This window comes from Indicator indicator, chromosome 17 (genome assembly GCF_027791375.1).
Source record: "Indicator indicator isolate 239-I01 chromosome 17, UM_Iind_1.1, whole genome shotgun sequence".
In the NCBI taxonomy this organism is placed as follows: domain Eukaryota; kingdom Metazoa; phylum Chordata; class Aves; order Piciformes; family Indicatoridae; genus Indicator; species Indicator indicator.
Window position 1 is genome coordinate 18,490,778 of NC_072026.1, and position 13,797 is coordinate 18,504,574.

Genomic DNA, 13,797 nt, shown 5'->3' on the forward strand with positions numbered 1-13,797 from the left:
AGCCAGCAACCCTGCAGGTCCTGCCAGGCCCAACCAGTTCAAATCACAGCTTCACTCACTCTCGGGCTAATGCTCAGCCCTGAAGCTTGTCAAGGAGCTTCACCTGACAGGTGCTTGGTGGCAAATTGCAAAGTCATAGAATCAGAGAATCAGAATCAGTGAGGGTTGGAAGGGACCACAAGGATCATCTAGTTCCAACCCCCCTGCCATGGGCAGGGACACCTCACACTAGATCAGGCTGGCCAGAGCCTCATCCAGCCTGGCCTTAAACACCTCCAGGGATGGGGCCTCAACCACCTCCCTGGACAACCCATTCCAGGCTCTCATCGCTCTCATGGTGAGGAACTACTTCCTTACCTCCAGTCTGAATCTCCCCACTTCCAGCTTTATTCCATTCCCCCTAGTCCTGTCACTACCTGAGATCCTAAAAAGTCCCTCCCCAGCTTTCTTGTAGGCTCCCTTCAGATACTGGAAGGCCACAATAAGGTCACCTCAGAGCCGCCTTCAATTCAGACTGAACAGCCCCAACTCTCTCAGTCTGTCTCCATAGCAGAGGTGCTCCAGCCCTCTGATCATCCTGGTGGCCCTCCTCTGGACACGTTCCAGCATGTCCAGATCTCTCTTGTAATAGAGGCTCCAGAACTGGATGCAGTACTCCAGGTGGGGTCTCACCAGAGCGGAGTAGAGGGGGAGAATCACCTCCCTTGACCTGCTGGCCACACTTCTCTTGATGCAGCCCCAGATCTGCTTGGCTCTCTGGGCTGCAAGTGCACCCTGAGAGCTCATGTTGAGCTTCTCGTCCACCAGCACCCCCAAGTCCCTCTCCTCAGGGCTGCTTTCCAGCCAGTCCCTGCCCAGCCTGTATTTGTGCTTGGGATTGCCTCGACCCAGATGCAGGACCTTGCACTTAGTCTTGATGAACCTCATGAGGTTGTCTTGTGCCCACCTCTGCAGCCTGTCAAGGTCCCTCTGGACGGCATCGCTTCCCTCCAGCCTGTCTGCTGCACTACACAGCTTGGTGTCATATCTCTCTCAAAATCTCTTACAACACTGAGCAAGAAGTAAATTTCTTATCAATTATTTGCCAACAACATGTAATTAAATAGTGCAGAAGTGTCTATGATCCATCTTTGGGTCTTTAAGCTATTTATTTCCTGCCTCCCCTCCCCCTACTGTTTGTGGCACATTCCTACAGCATTTCAAGGCTGTTGCACATTGCAAAGCAGCAGAGGAAAAGAGTGATGACTGAACAATTAACAAGTGATGTCATCAAACAGTGTACTTGAAATAAAATGCATAATTAACATAAGTGAATGCAAAAAAAGAGAGATGCAACAGCATACAGGAAAACAGCACACACAAAAACTGTCAACAATAGGTGTCATGGAGGAACAGAAATATGCAAGTTAAAGGAGAAAAAAATAGCATCAGAGTGGTTAAACAAAGACATGGCTTCAACTAGGAAGCATCTCAGTGAATTGCCAAAAAATATAATAATGTTGCAATAGAACTATTCTCTGAAGTTAACTTGTTTGGACCATAAAAGAGTCCTTTGGTGGGTCCCTGTGACATTATTTGCTACCAAGGCACTGTGTTGATGGACTCAGTGGGATGGCTGGATCCAGCATTAGATCAGTAAGCAGGAAAGCAGAGTTCCCACCAGATTTCCTGCCTTGAGAGCTGTTAGGATCCATGCTAGTTCTTTAAAGAGCAGAATTGTGTGCAATACTGCACTCAGAATGATCCCATCAGGAATATAATCTTCTGCTACAAATGAGATGTTTGGGGGGAAGAAAAAAAACCCACACAGGAAAGCCAAAAGAAAAAAAAAAACATAGAAACAAACACAAACAAAACCCACAACAACTAAACAAACAAACAAAAAACCCAACGACAATAAAACCCCAAAACAAACAAAGAACCACTAATTAAAAAAAAAAAAAATGAACCAAGCAAAACAAAAAACAGTTTTGGAGGAACTTTGCATGCTGCCTGTGCCTCTGCTCTTAGGAAAGCCCAAGAGGGCATTTACCCAAGGACTCCTCCTCAAGGCCAGGCTCTGGGCTGCTCAGCTGGTTTCACCCTAGCTGGCTGTCACTGCCATGGGGCACCCAGCATGGAGCTGGATGGGTCTGCAGTCACGTTCACTCACAGCACATGAAAGCCTTTTCTCCAGCTTCTCTGTTTGCTTTCAGCACTTTTTTTTGGTTGTTTTTGGTTGTTTTGTTTTTTGTTGGTTTGGGTTTTGTTGGTGTTGTTTTGTTTTGTTTTAAGCTCAAAACACTAGAAAAGATTTTTAACTCGTGAAGCAGACGTGCTTTCCAAGAATAATTGCTCTTTGGCTGCTGCACAGGAGCTCTGCTCATGCATTTCTGGGAGATGCCTGCAGACTGCTAACTGCTCTGGAAGCCTTTCAGCCTTTGCTGCCTGCAAATGGCATTATTATTCACTAATAGCCTTGGCTCACCATGTTGTCTTTTGGTTAGTTAGCAGCTATTCTGCGAGTCAGAGACAGGGAAAGAGGAACATATGTTTTAGCAGTAGCCAACTTCTGACCTGTAAAAAAAAATCGTGGAGGGTTTTCTCAGAGGGAACATGTCAGCACTGGGAGGGGGTGTCCATCCCACCTCCCACAAAGCAGCTGCTGTTTCTCAGGCAGGTTTCTGGAGAGGAGGATGCAGAGGATGTTCATGCTTGCTCGCTAACCCTAGGATGGCTGCTGCCACAGGGTCACAAAGCTGCTGGAGCAAAGGTTTTATGGAGGTAAAAGATGTGGTGCTTAGCCCCCGAAATCCATGGCACAGCATTTCCAGATCTAAACAGCTATCCTGTTCAAAGCACTTAAATGAGAAGCATTTGTACATCTTATTCAAAGTCAAGAGGACTTAATAGTAAAATCTTTTCTGCTTTGTTGTTCTTTTCTAAAGGTTAGGGATTGGATTTGGTTTGTTTTGTTTCTTTAAGGTTACTTGCTCCCCTGCTCATTTCTTTTTGGATCTTGTAGGATTCTGTTATTTACTGCTCAAGCAGTCCCAAGAACTGCTCTACTGACATTTCACGGTATTTAGTATTGACCAAAAACTACATGATAAATCTTTCTAATACACCAGAGAGACCATCAAGGGAGCAGTTACAAATACATACATTGCAGCATGTTGTGTTCTGGGTTAACTGAAATATAAAATCACATCACATATCTGGGTACTAATGGCTCTATCAGTACTCCATCACACCCCAGCATCAAGACATCAACATTTGTTGAGCTCTGCAGATGGTAACTGATGGACCACTTCTTCCCTCAGCATGTGGGGAGGGGAATGGGAACTGTGGTACCATTAGTGTCTCGCCCCATCCATGGCTCAAACTCAACAGGGAGTACCTAGACAGACAGACAGAGTGGCACAGTCAGTTCTGTGCACTAGTCTGGCATGGTTACACACTGCCATCCTTCATATTAGACTTTTTGTTTCAGCAGACAGTGCACTTCCAAGCTCCCAGAAAGTTCTAGGTTAGTTTTGAGGTTTGGGTAATTTATAGCTCAGTTGATTTCACCATCATTAGCTTTTGTACGTTCAAAGAAGGTTTAATTTTCTTTGGAAGAGGCAGACGTGTGTACAGCTAGATAATGCCCTGTTTATTTTACTGACTAATTCATCACTTAAAGTGCAGGACTATAGGTTGAGAGACCAAGACTTATGCACAGTCCCATACCCCTAAATCAGGCCAATAAAAGTTAAATTCACACTGTTTGCAAGCACGTTATGCAGATGGAAAATGTCACCTTGTCTGAAATACTTTATGGCACAATGCTGAAGCAAAAAGAAATCCCACAGTGAGAGATTAAAAAGCTTCACTAATGCTTAGCTGGGAGGCACACGGCTCTGCACCTCCTCCTGTGTGATGGGGAGGCTGTGCTGGGAAGCAGCATCTGGCTGATACTCTGGCTGTGAATGCAGCAGCTCCATGAGTTCCAACACCTTGACACCCACACAGGCATCATTCACAGAATCACAGAATGTTAGGGTTGGAAGGGTCCTCGAAAGATCATCTAATCCAACCCCCCTGTTACAGCAGGACTGCCTAGAGTAGGTCACACAAGAATGCATCCAAGTGTGTTTTGAATGTCTGCAGAGAAGGAGACTCCACAGCCTCTCTGGGCAGCCTGTTCCAGGGCTCTGTCACTCTCATGGTAAAAAAATTTTTCATTATATTGCTGTGCAACCTCCTCTGCTCCAGCTTGCACCCATTCCCCTTGTCCTATGATTGGACATCACTGAGTAGAGCCTGGTTCTGTCCTCCTGACACTGCCCTTCATATCTTTATAAGCATGAATGAGGTACACCTCTCAGTCTCCTCCAGACTAAAGAGACCCAGCTCCTTCAGCCTTTCCTCACAAGGGAGATGTTCCACTACCTTTATCATCTTTATGACTCGGCACTGGGGGTCCTTCAAGGAGTTCAACTCAGTCTTGAACAGCATTGAGTGGGGCAGCCGCATAGGACATGCACAGCCCAATTGATGAGGAGCTTGTTGGCTGCTGAGTTAGCTGCCAGGGCTGTTGCATCAACTCTTGCCCCACCTTATGGCTTTAGTTCAGCACACAGGCTTTGACTTATCAGACACTCCAAAGGTTTGGAGAATGCTTTGGAGTGGATGGTTATGCTGGGTAGATTTTACTGCTTAGTTATTAAGGGTCTTCAAGGCACCTCCATGCTGTCTCCTGCCACCCAACGCAGAGCCAGAACATTGCTACAACCATAGTGGAAAAGTAATTTTTTACCAAGCAGCTTAAACATTTCAGAAAGCACAGGCTAACCTGGCTGATGGGCCACTGCAGGACAAACCCAGCATGGCTCCAGCCCATCCAGCGAGCGCAGAGGTGCCCCAGCTCATGAGGAGCCCTCCCGTGGCCCAGGCTCCATGGGAGCCAGGGACAGATAATGCCCAACTCCCCGCTGCTGGTCCTGCACTGGGCAAATGGGAAGACACTGGAAACGAACGTGCCTGGATCTGTTAGGCTGTGCAGAGTTGTACTTAACTGAAACAAAATCAACAATCTCAAAAGCTCAATTCCCGGGCGAGAGAGAGATAAATCGTGGGCGGAGCTGTCGCCTCGGCCCCCGCCTGCGTCGCCCTGGCTTGTCGCGGCCACTGAAGCAGGAGCAAGGCTGGTTTCCACTGCAAACTTTGCAAAGCTGCTCTGAAACGCTCCATCACTCTCCCCACAGAAAGGCAGGGGATCGCCTCGCTCCACGGGCTTCAGCGGCGCAGCCGACTGCAGGCAGAGCATTAAGTGTTCTGAAAGCATTTTTACAGTGGGGAAGGAGAGACTCTGCAAACAGCTAATGGGTATATTTCAATTCCCTATTAATTGCATATTTATTACTCGGCTGCTGCAAGGAAAAGTCATGTTACGTTGATTAAAGCTTTGCAAGCTGTACAGTAAATATTTTAAACAAAAAAGGTTTTGATCTCTGTTGCTGTTGGGAAGGGTGGGGGGGAAGCTGCCATTAGAGCTGCTATAATTAGCAAGCTCCATTGCAGACAGAATTTCCCACAGGCTCTGCAACATGCTTCGTGTGTGTCTGCATGTGTTCCGACAGAATATTATTTTATGTATAGGATATCTATAAATTATATATATATTTTTAGATAGTTATATACAGCTATATATCTTGTGTGCGAGATAAAAAGGAGAAAAGCAGCAAGCCTGTGCTGCTATCTCACATCTTGCAGGCAGGGAAGATGAAAGACTTAAAAGGCAGAGGAAAAAAAGGGGATTTACGTTCACTTACTGAAGTTTGGGGTAGGGGTTAGTTGACCTGCCTGCTAGCCCTGGCTGCCTACATAATGTGGCTGATTAATTAAGTCCTTGCCTGCACATGCTTCTGGTACTAACTGCCAAGCCTCTGCACACATGCTTTTGGTCTCCCTCTGATGGCTAACACCATCAACATGGACTGTATGTACAGGAAGATGTCACTGGGTGAGCCCTTGTAAGCATCACCCAGATGTGGGGCAGGGATGAGCAGCCACAGACATCCTGAGCTTCATCTCCTGACCACCTGTGTGGTGTCATCAATGCATCCCAACAGCAGAGAAAAAAAACAGTTCATTATTTCCAACAGACTGAATCATTTTCATCTCTTGCTCACCCCCTGCTCACCTTCTGCACAAAGAGGCTGCAGAAAACCAAATTCTACATCAAGACTACAGTGGCAATATGAGACCAGCAGAAGTTTTTCTCCTGTGCTCACTTCAAAGGTCCCCAGGTATGAGTTTAGAGCCCTGCTTTCCCCAGCCTGCAGTGACAGCAAGGTCCCCAGCACAGCACAGGAGCTGCTCACTCTGCTGACTGAGGCCAGCTGCCCCTTCCCCCAGCCCTTCTCTTCCTTTGACATAAATTAGAGGAGACATCAGTCATACCCAGCCAAGCAACTGTGGATATCTGCCACAGGACAGAACAAGCTAAAATGACACTAATAGAGGTGAGACAGGTCTGGCTAATAAGCCCAGCAATTTGCAGCACAGTGGAGTCACGGGCAAACCAGAGGCGTCTCGCTGGAGGGCTCAAACAGCCCAAGCTCAGCCCTGGGGCTGAAGGACCAGCTCTAACAAAATGCTTTGGTAAACGCCTTAAGGGTCAATACCCACCTCAGGGCACAAAAATTCATTCCTGTCTTCAAATCTGATTTCTGCAGACTCCAGAGAACTCAAGGAGGTCTCCCAAATGCTCTGCATGGGCAGTACTGGACCCGTCCCTCGGTGAGGGGGATTCAGGGGTATCTCTGTTGTGTCCAAGCCATTCTTTAGCTTTTGGATTGAGTCAGGAAAGGCTTGGTCACGTAATACAGGCATGTAAATGCAGTGGTTTGGTTTATGACATAGCACAGCCATGGTGTTCTCGATTCCCATACTGTTTTCCCAGAGTTCACAGCTGCTAGGGGTGTACCAGTGGGCAATTTTCAGGAATAAAATTTGTTGTTCTTAAGTCTTAGGAGTTTATTATGCTGCAGTATTTGACTTGGCTCATTTCCTAGAGCAGCTCCCTCTTGGAACTGTGTGATTGCAGAGGATGCAGCAGTTATTAACAGTAAAACAAGTCTCAATCTCTTATGACTGTACATGAAGGCTCGGAAGTGTGAACCTTCAAAGGCACAAAACACAGAAAGCAAAATCAGAAATTATTCAGGATTCATTTCTTCAATAGGGTTTTGAAACCCATATCAAAATTCAAGGGACCTTATGTCTGATTTTTGAAACAAAATTTGGCAGTGCTAAAATTATATGAGCTGTATTTACGTCTCACTGATTTCTGTGAATGAAGGTGGGGGGGAGGATGGGACAGGGACATGACTCCATTTGGCAAGTCCCAGTGCAGAGAAAAGAAATTAAATAAACAAAGCATGAGCAGAGTACTTTCAAAAAGAATCAAACAGCATGGACCATTAATGTTTTAAGAGATAGGAGGTGTATGTGAGCCAACCATCCCCAAGATATTTATTCCCTATCTTTAAAACAGGGAATTGCATTAGAACAGGTAGAATCTTTCAAAGCAGGAAAAATTTTTAAGGGCACTCACTATGCTTTAAAGAAGACTTCAAAAACCATCTCCAGCATTGAACTGAATAAGTTGGAGAGATTTGTAGGTTATAGCAAGGGAGAGTGATGGGAATACATAGGCAGCAAGCTGGTTACTGCAGTAAACAAACCTCCCCCAAACTAGCAGTGAGTGCTTCAGCTAAGGACAAATGGCTTCACATCTACAAATACATTTTAAAGTAAGACAAGGTGCTGGGTAAACACCAGCCAAGAGCTATAAACTGTTGTAATGGAAGGGGAAAGCCAACTAGCCCTGTCCATTGCATGGGCGAGGAAGAGCAGAGCTAGACACACTGTTCTTCATTGACTGAGATGTGGCCTTGAGGAAACTAACCCTTGAAGGCTTTGAAATTAAAAATGATTAAAAAAAGAGAAGTTTTCCTTACAAAGGAAGACAGCATAATACAGCTATAGAAGCAGGGCTTCAAACAGTGCTGCTTTAAATCTGCAGCAAAGCCAACAAGTGCACCGGAAGAAAGCGGAGCTGCACTTCCATTCATCCTGCACCATCAAGGGCAACACGCAGCTCTCCTCTCTGGGCATCCCGGCTGGTTGGCAAGAATGAACTATTTTATCTCAAGGAAAGAGACATTATCATTAATTGACTTGCACAGTGCTTCTCACTAATGGCTGGGTGCTGTAAAACAGAGATACTCTAATCATGCCGAGAGTTTGGAAATTGGCAAAGATTGCTGGGCTTTATTCCCCCCCACCCAGAAAACATGTCAGGAGTGCCACCCTGTGGGTCCTGCCAGCTGGCAGCACTGCATGGGGGGTAGGATGGGTGTCCCCAGTGCACCCAGCTGAGGCCAGCACCTCGATGTTGCCTCTCTGGACTGGTTGCCTTCACTCCCCACCTGTGCCTCTCTAGAACTCTGCACAGACAGGTTCTTTTCCAAGCACAGGAGCTGTGACAGGAGGTTTCTTTTCCCATTGCTAGCCCTTTACTACTCCCTGTTCCTTGTGCCATAAACCCAGACTCCTGACTTTCCCGCAGCTCTCTTTCCCATGAGCTCAGCAAAATGGAGGTAACTGCACCTCCTGCATCCTTTTAATATCGCCCCTACACTCCCTCCATGTGTTAGGATTTGTTATTATGTTAATTTTTAAAGCCATTTGGTTCTTCTTTTTCAGGATATATTACTACTATTATAGAATAATTATTTAAAACTTATATGCATTACACAAAATAGAGAATAATTATTATCATTATCATGATAATTCCTTAGGCTTTGTTGGTGCTCAAAGTTGGACTGAGGGGTTCAAAAAGCTTCTTTGTTTTCCCATAGATGCAGCAGGCAAAAATCAGGGCATCCCAAAGGCTGCTGTAAATAGATATTTCTCCTTACCCCCCTGTGTGAGTTAGCAGATAGCATGCCTAAGGCAGTGCAGCCCAGTACATCTCCAGCCCAGCTCAGGGCCTGTGATGGGCAGCAAGACTGGACCAGAGTCTTTGCATCAGTCTAGCACCATTCAGCCAAGTTACTTGCACCCCATGTACCCTCAGGGACACCTTTCCTATCCTCCCTGAAGGCCAGCCTGTTCTGAGATAGCACAGAGATTCGCTCATATAATGTAAGATCAGGTCCAGGACACTCCATTACCAAGGAGATACTTAACTAATGTTCTGCTTGTAGTAGGAGGTCACAGGAGATTTATCTGAAGAGATGCACATAGAAAGAATTAGCAGACAAGCCATTTCACAACCTCTAATACCTTCACCTTCTTAGCTGCTCAGCTGAAATGCCTTAAGGGATACGTTTTACAGGAGCTCAAAAGTGAACTGGAAACTGCTTAGATCACACAACTTATGCATTTTAAATAGCAGTGTAAAATCCTGTGCTTTACAAAAGCACACTGTTGTACTGAGCACTAGAGACATGCTCTGAGTGGTGATGCTGAAAAAGTTGCAGGAAGTACAATAGCAAAAAAAAAAAAAAACCAACAAAAAAAACCAACCACCACCACACACAGCAAAAGAAATCTGTGACTTACTAAAGTTTATGATTAAAATTTAAAGACTGTTCAAGCTTTATTCCCCATAGCTGCTGCTCCCTGGACAAGAAGAGACAGAGAGAGACTGACCTTGAATAATTAAGCCAGTCTGTGGCACCAGATCAATTGCTGGTATTGGCAGAACTCCACAATCAGGCATTTTGAAATGCAAGTGTCAAAGTGCATGTAACTACGGGGCTTTTGGTGCAAAGCAGCCAATATGAAGGAGAAAAGGTGAAGAGTGAGAGAAAATAGATTGTGGAGTTTTGAGTACAGTCATGGGGGAGGGATGGGAAAAGTTTCCATTTCCTAACTCCACCAGGGCAAGCCTTGCAGCTGACAAAATCACAGCGTGCTTTTTTTTGCTCCTGTAACCTTGTAGAAGTAACCTGGAGCAAGCTGAATGTCTCCTGAGTGACTTAAATCCATCATCAGTTCCAGAAGACTCTTAGCAAATAGCAGTCAACACTTTAAGTGAAAAAAAACCTTTGTAAATCCAGGGAAACCTCTCCATATACTGACCAAACACAGAAGTGTTTGAAGCCAGGTAGATATTCCTTGCCGTGATGGACATTTTTCCTGCTATTTCTGCACTCCCTCAGATCAGGCAGCACTAAGGTGACCTGCCAGAATGGGATGTGGTGAAATTTATAACAGCCAAGAAAGGCTTTATATTAATATCAGCCAAGTAAGACTTTGTATTAATTTCAGGAGCCATGGGAACTCCTATTTAAATCTCTTCCCAATCCCTTGACCTACAACGGTGTGTGTGGAAGAGTAGCATCAGACAGATAAGAGAATCATTTTGCTCCCAGTGCAACAGTCCTGGAAGATGCCCTTGACACTGGCATTATTCCTATGGGTCTCTGCCAGACACTTCTACCCCAAATTCAAGACCCCTTAGGTGGTCGTCCATAGAAAAAGCAAGGGACAGCAGGCACAGAGGATTTTTCACCCACAAAGGCTCAAGATCCCATGCACCACTGTCTAGTGGCTCTCTCTATCCATGAGGAAGGTGGCACAGCCATCATGAGGCATCAGGAATTTTCCCGTTCCCTCTTGCAGGCTGGGTGCTGAAGCTTCTGTCAAAGGTGGGAACCACATGATAACAAAAGAAGGGAGAAGATGTGGCCATTTCACTACCAGTTCCATGACTTTCATAGCCAGGTTCATGCTGCCTGTTGTTTTACAGAAAGCTCCAGCCCTTACAGTCCTGTGAGGAGACAAGGACTTCCCTCAGTTTAGTTTTAGAGCTCATAGTGAGTTACAATTTGCAGTTTTCTCAAGTATATCTTACAGCTGAAAATTCCAGGAGGAAATCAAATGCAACCTAAATATATCAAAAATAAGACCACTGATTCTCAAAACATCTTTATCCAAAAGACTTCTTAATCAATACACAGGGTGGTTATTCTGCAATGAACTGAGGTATGACTTCAGATAAAGCCTGGGTCAATGAAGAACGTGTGATTACAGTCAGCTGATGGCCAGAATCGTACAATGGTAGGGGTTGGAAGGGACCTCTCAAGATCACTTATTCCACGTCACCCCCTGCCAAAGCAAGGTCACCTAGGGCAGGTCTCACAGCAGCACATCCAGACAGGCTTTGAAAGTCTCCAGAGAAGGAGGCTCCACAGCCTCTCTGGTCAGCCTGCTCCAGGGCTGTCTGTCATAGTAAAGAAGTTTTTCCTCGTGTTAAGATGGAACCTCTTGTGTTCTGGTTTGCATCTGTTGCCCCTTATCTTATCACAGAACACCATGGAAAAGAGACTGGCACCTTCTTCTTGATGGCCACCCTTCAGATAATTGTAAACATTAATAGGACCTCCTCTCTCAGTCTTCTGCTTTTCATAGGATCATTCAGATTGGAAAGGATCCTTGAAACCATCAGGTCCAACCACTAACCCTACTCTACCAAGTTCACCACTAAACCATATCGCTAAGCACCACATCTAAACAATCTTTAAACACATCCAGGGATGGTGACTCAACCACCTCCCTGGGCAGCCTGTTCCAATGCCTGAACACTCTTTCAGTGAAAAAAGAATTCCTAACGCCGAGCCTAAACCTACCCTGGTACAGATTGAGGCCATTTCCTCTTGTTCTATCACTAATTACCTGCAAGAAGAGACCAGCACCTACCTTTCTATATTGTCCTTTCAGGTAGTTGTAGAGGCCAATAAGGTATCACCAGAGACTCCTCTTCCTCAGACTAAACAGCCCCAGCTACTTCAGCTGCTCTCCATAGGACTTAAGGCCCTTCACCAGCCTAGTTGCTCTTATTTGCACCCACTCCAGCATCTCAATGTCTTTCTTGTATTGAGGTGCCCAGAACTGAACACAGTACTCCAGGTGTGGCTTCACCAATGTTGAGTACTGGGGGACAATAATTTCTCTGCTCTTGCTGATCACACTATTTCTAATATAAGTCAGAATACCATTGGCTTTCCTTGCCACCTGGGCACACTACTGGCTCATATTCAGCTGCTTTCTGGCAGACAACTTTTCAGCCACAGTTCCCCAAGCCTGTAGTGTTGCATGGGGTTGTTGTGGTCCAAATGCAGGACCTGGAACTTGGTCTTATTGAAGCACATAGCATTGACCTTGGCCCATTGATCCAATCTGTCCAAGTCTCTCTGTAGAGCCTCCCTGCCCTCAAGAAGATCAACACTCCCACCTAACTTGGTGTCATCTGTGTGTGTGCTCTAACTCCTCATCAAGATCATTGACAAATATGTTAAACATAAGTGGTCTTAATAATGACTTGTGAGGAACACCACTTGTAACTGGCCACCAGCTGGATTTAACTCCATTGACCTCTTTGGGCTTATCTGTTCAGCCAGTGCTTTATCCAGCAGAGCATGTGCTCATCCAAGCCACGAGCAGCCTTTTATTTGATGAGAATTCCATGGGAAACAGTGTCAAAGGCTTTATGGGAGTCCAGGTAGACAATATGCACAGCCTTTCCCTTATCCATTAGGTAGGTCATCATTTTCAGACTAAACAGCCCCAGGTCTCTCAGCCTTTCATGAGGTTCCAGTCCCTTGATCAGCATCATGGTCTCTGTAGACACTCTTTAGTATAGCCCTGTCCCTCTTGAACTGGAGAGCCCAGAATTGGACACAATACTCCAGATATGGTCTTGCTAGAGCAGAGTAGAGGGGCAGGAGAACCTCCCTTGACCTGCTGGCCACACTCTTCTTAATGAGCCCCAGGACACCATTGGCCTTCTCCTGCACAAAGGAACATTGCTGTCCCGTAGATAACTTATTGTCCACTAGGACTTCAAGGTCTTTCTCCATGGAGCTGCTTTCCAGCAGGTGAATCCCAACAGGCTTGAGAGGAAGGAGTAGGACAACATCTTCTTCATGCTCTCCTAACCCACAATCATTGCTTCCTAGTGTGCTGTACTCACTCCAGTGTGAATATAAAGGAAGTCAGGAGACAGTTAGGAGAAGAAGAGACAGAAGAGTTGCTCAAGACTTACAAGGCCAACTGTTACACCATCCCCGTGCTACTCCCGCTCCCACTAATGCTAGCACATTACAGGCCTTTCAGTGCTTTGTTCTCCTCTTTCCATTTCGTGGGCTTTCGGTTCACACAGCTTCTACGATGGAGTGAAAGGGAATCAGCAGCCCAGGCTCCCCTCCTCGGTGGAAAGGCTTTGAAACTTTCAAAGAAGCCAACTCTTTCCCCACATCCCTGTGTTAATATGCACCGGCTCTGCTCCTGACGCACTCCATTGTAAATGATGTATGAAATGAAATCTCCTCGCTCGCCTAATGCAGAGAAGAAAGGCTCTGTAGGCAACGCTACAACATTCCCATCTAGAGAAAAAGGCAGTGAAACCTCAGACTCCCCATGAACCATTTTTTTTCTAAGTTGTTGCTCTTCAGTGTTGGTGTTTCTCCCTTTTTTTTTTTTTTAACTGAGAGTAGGGATTTGAATTCCGATTTCACATAGAAACCCAAACCACTTACGTATATTTCTAAGCCTTTTACATCAATGATGTGACTGTTCCCATCCCCTCATCAGAGGGAACAGCAGCGTTAAACTCATTAGTCCCACAAAGCAGCAGAGTGAAAAGAATGGCTTAAAACTTGTAGGAGGGAAGAGGCTGGGTGCATGGGGATACGGCAGTGGATGTTGAGCTTGATCTGGATTTGAGACCTCCTTCCAGTTTTATAGGAAGCTGTTTCA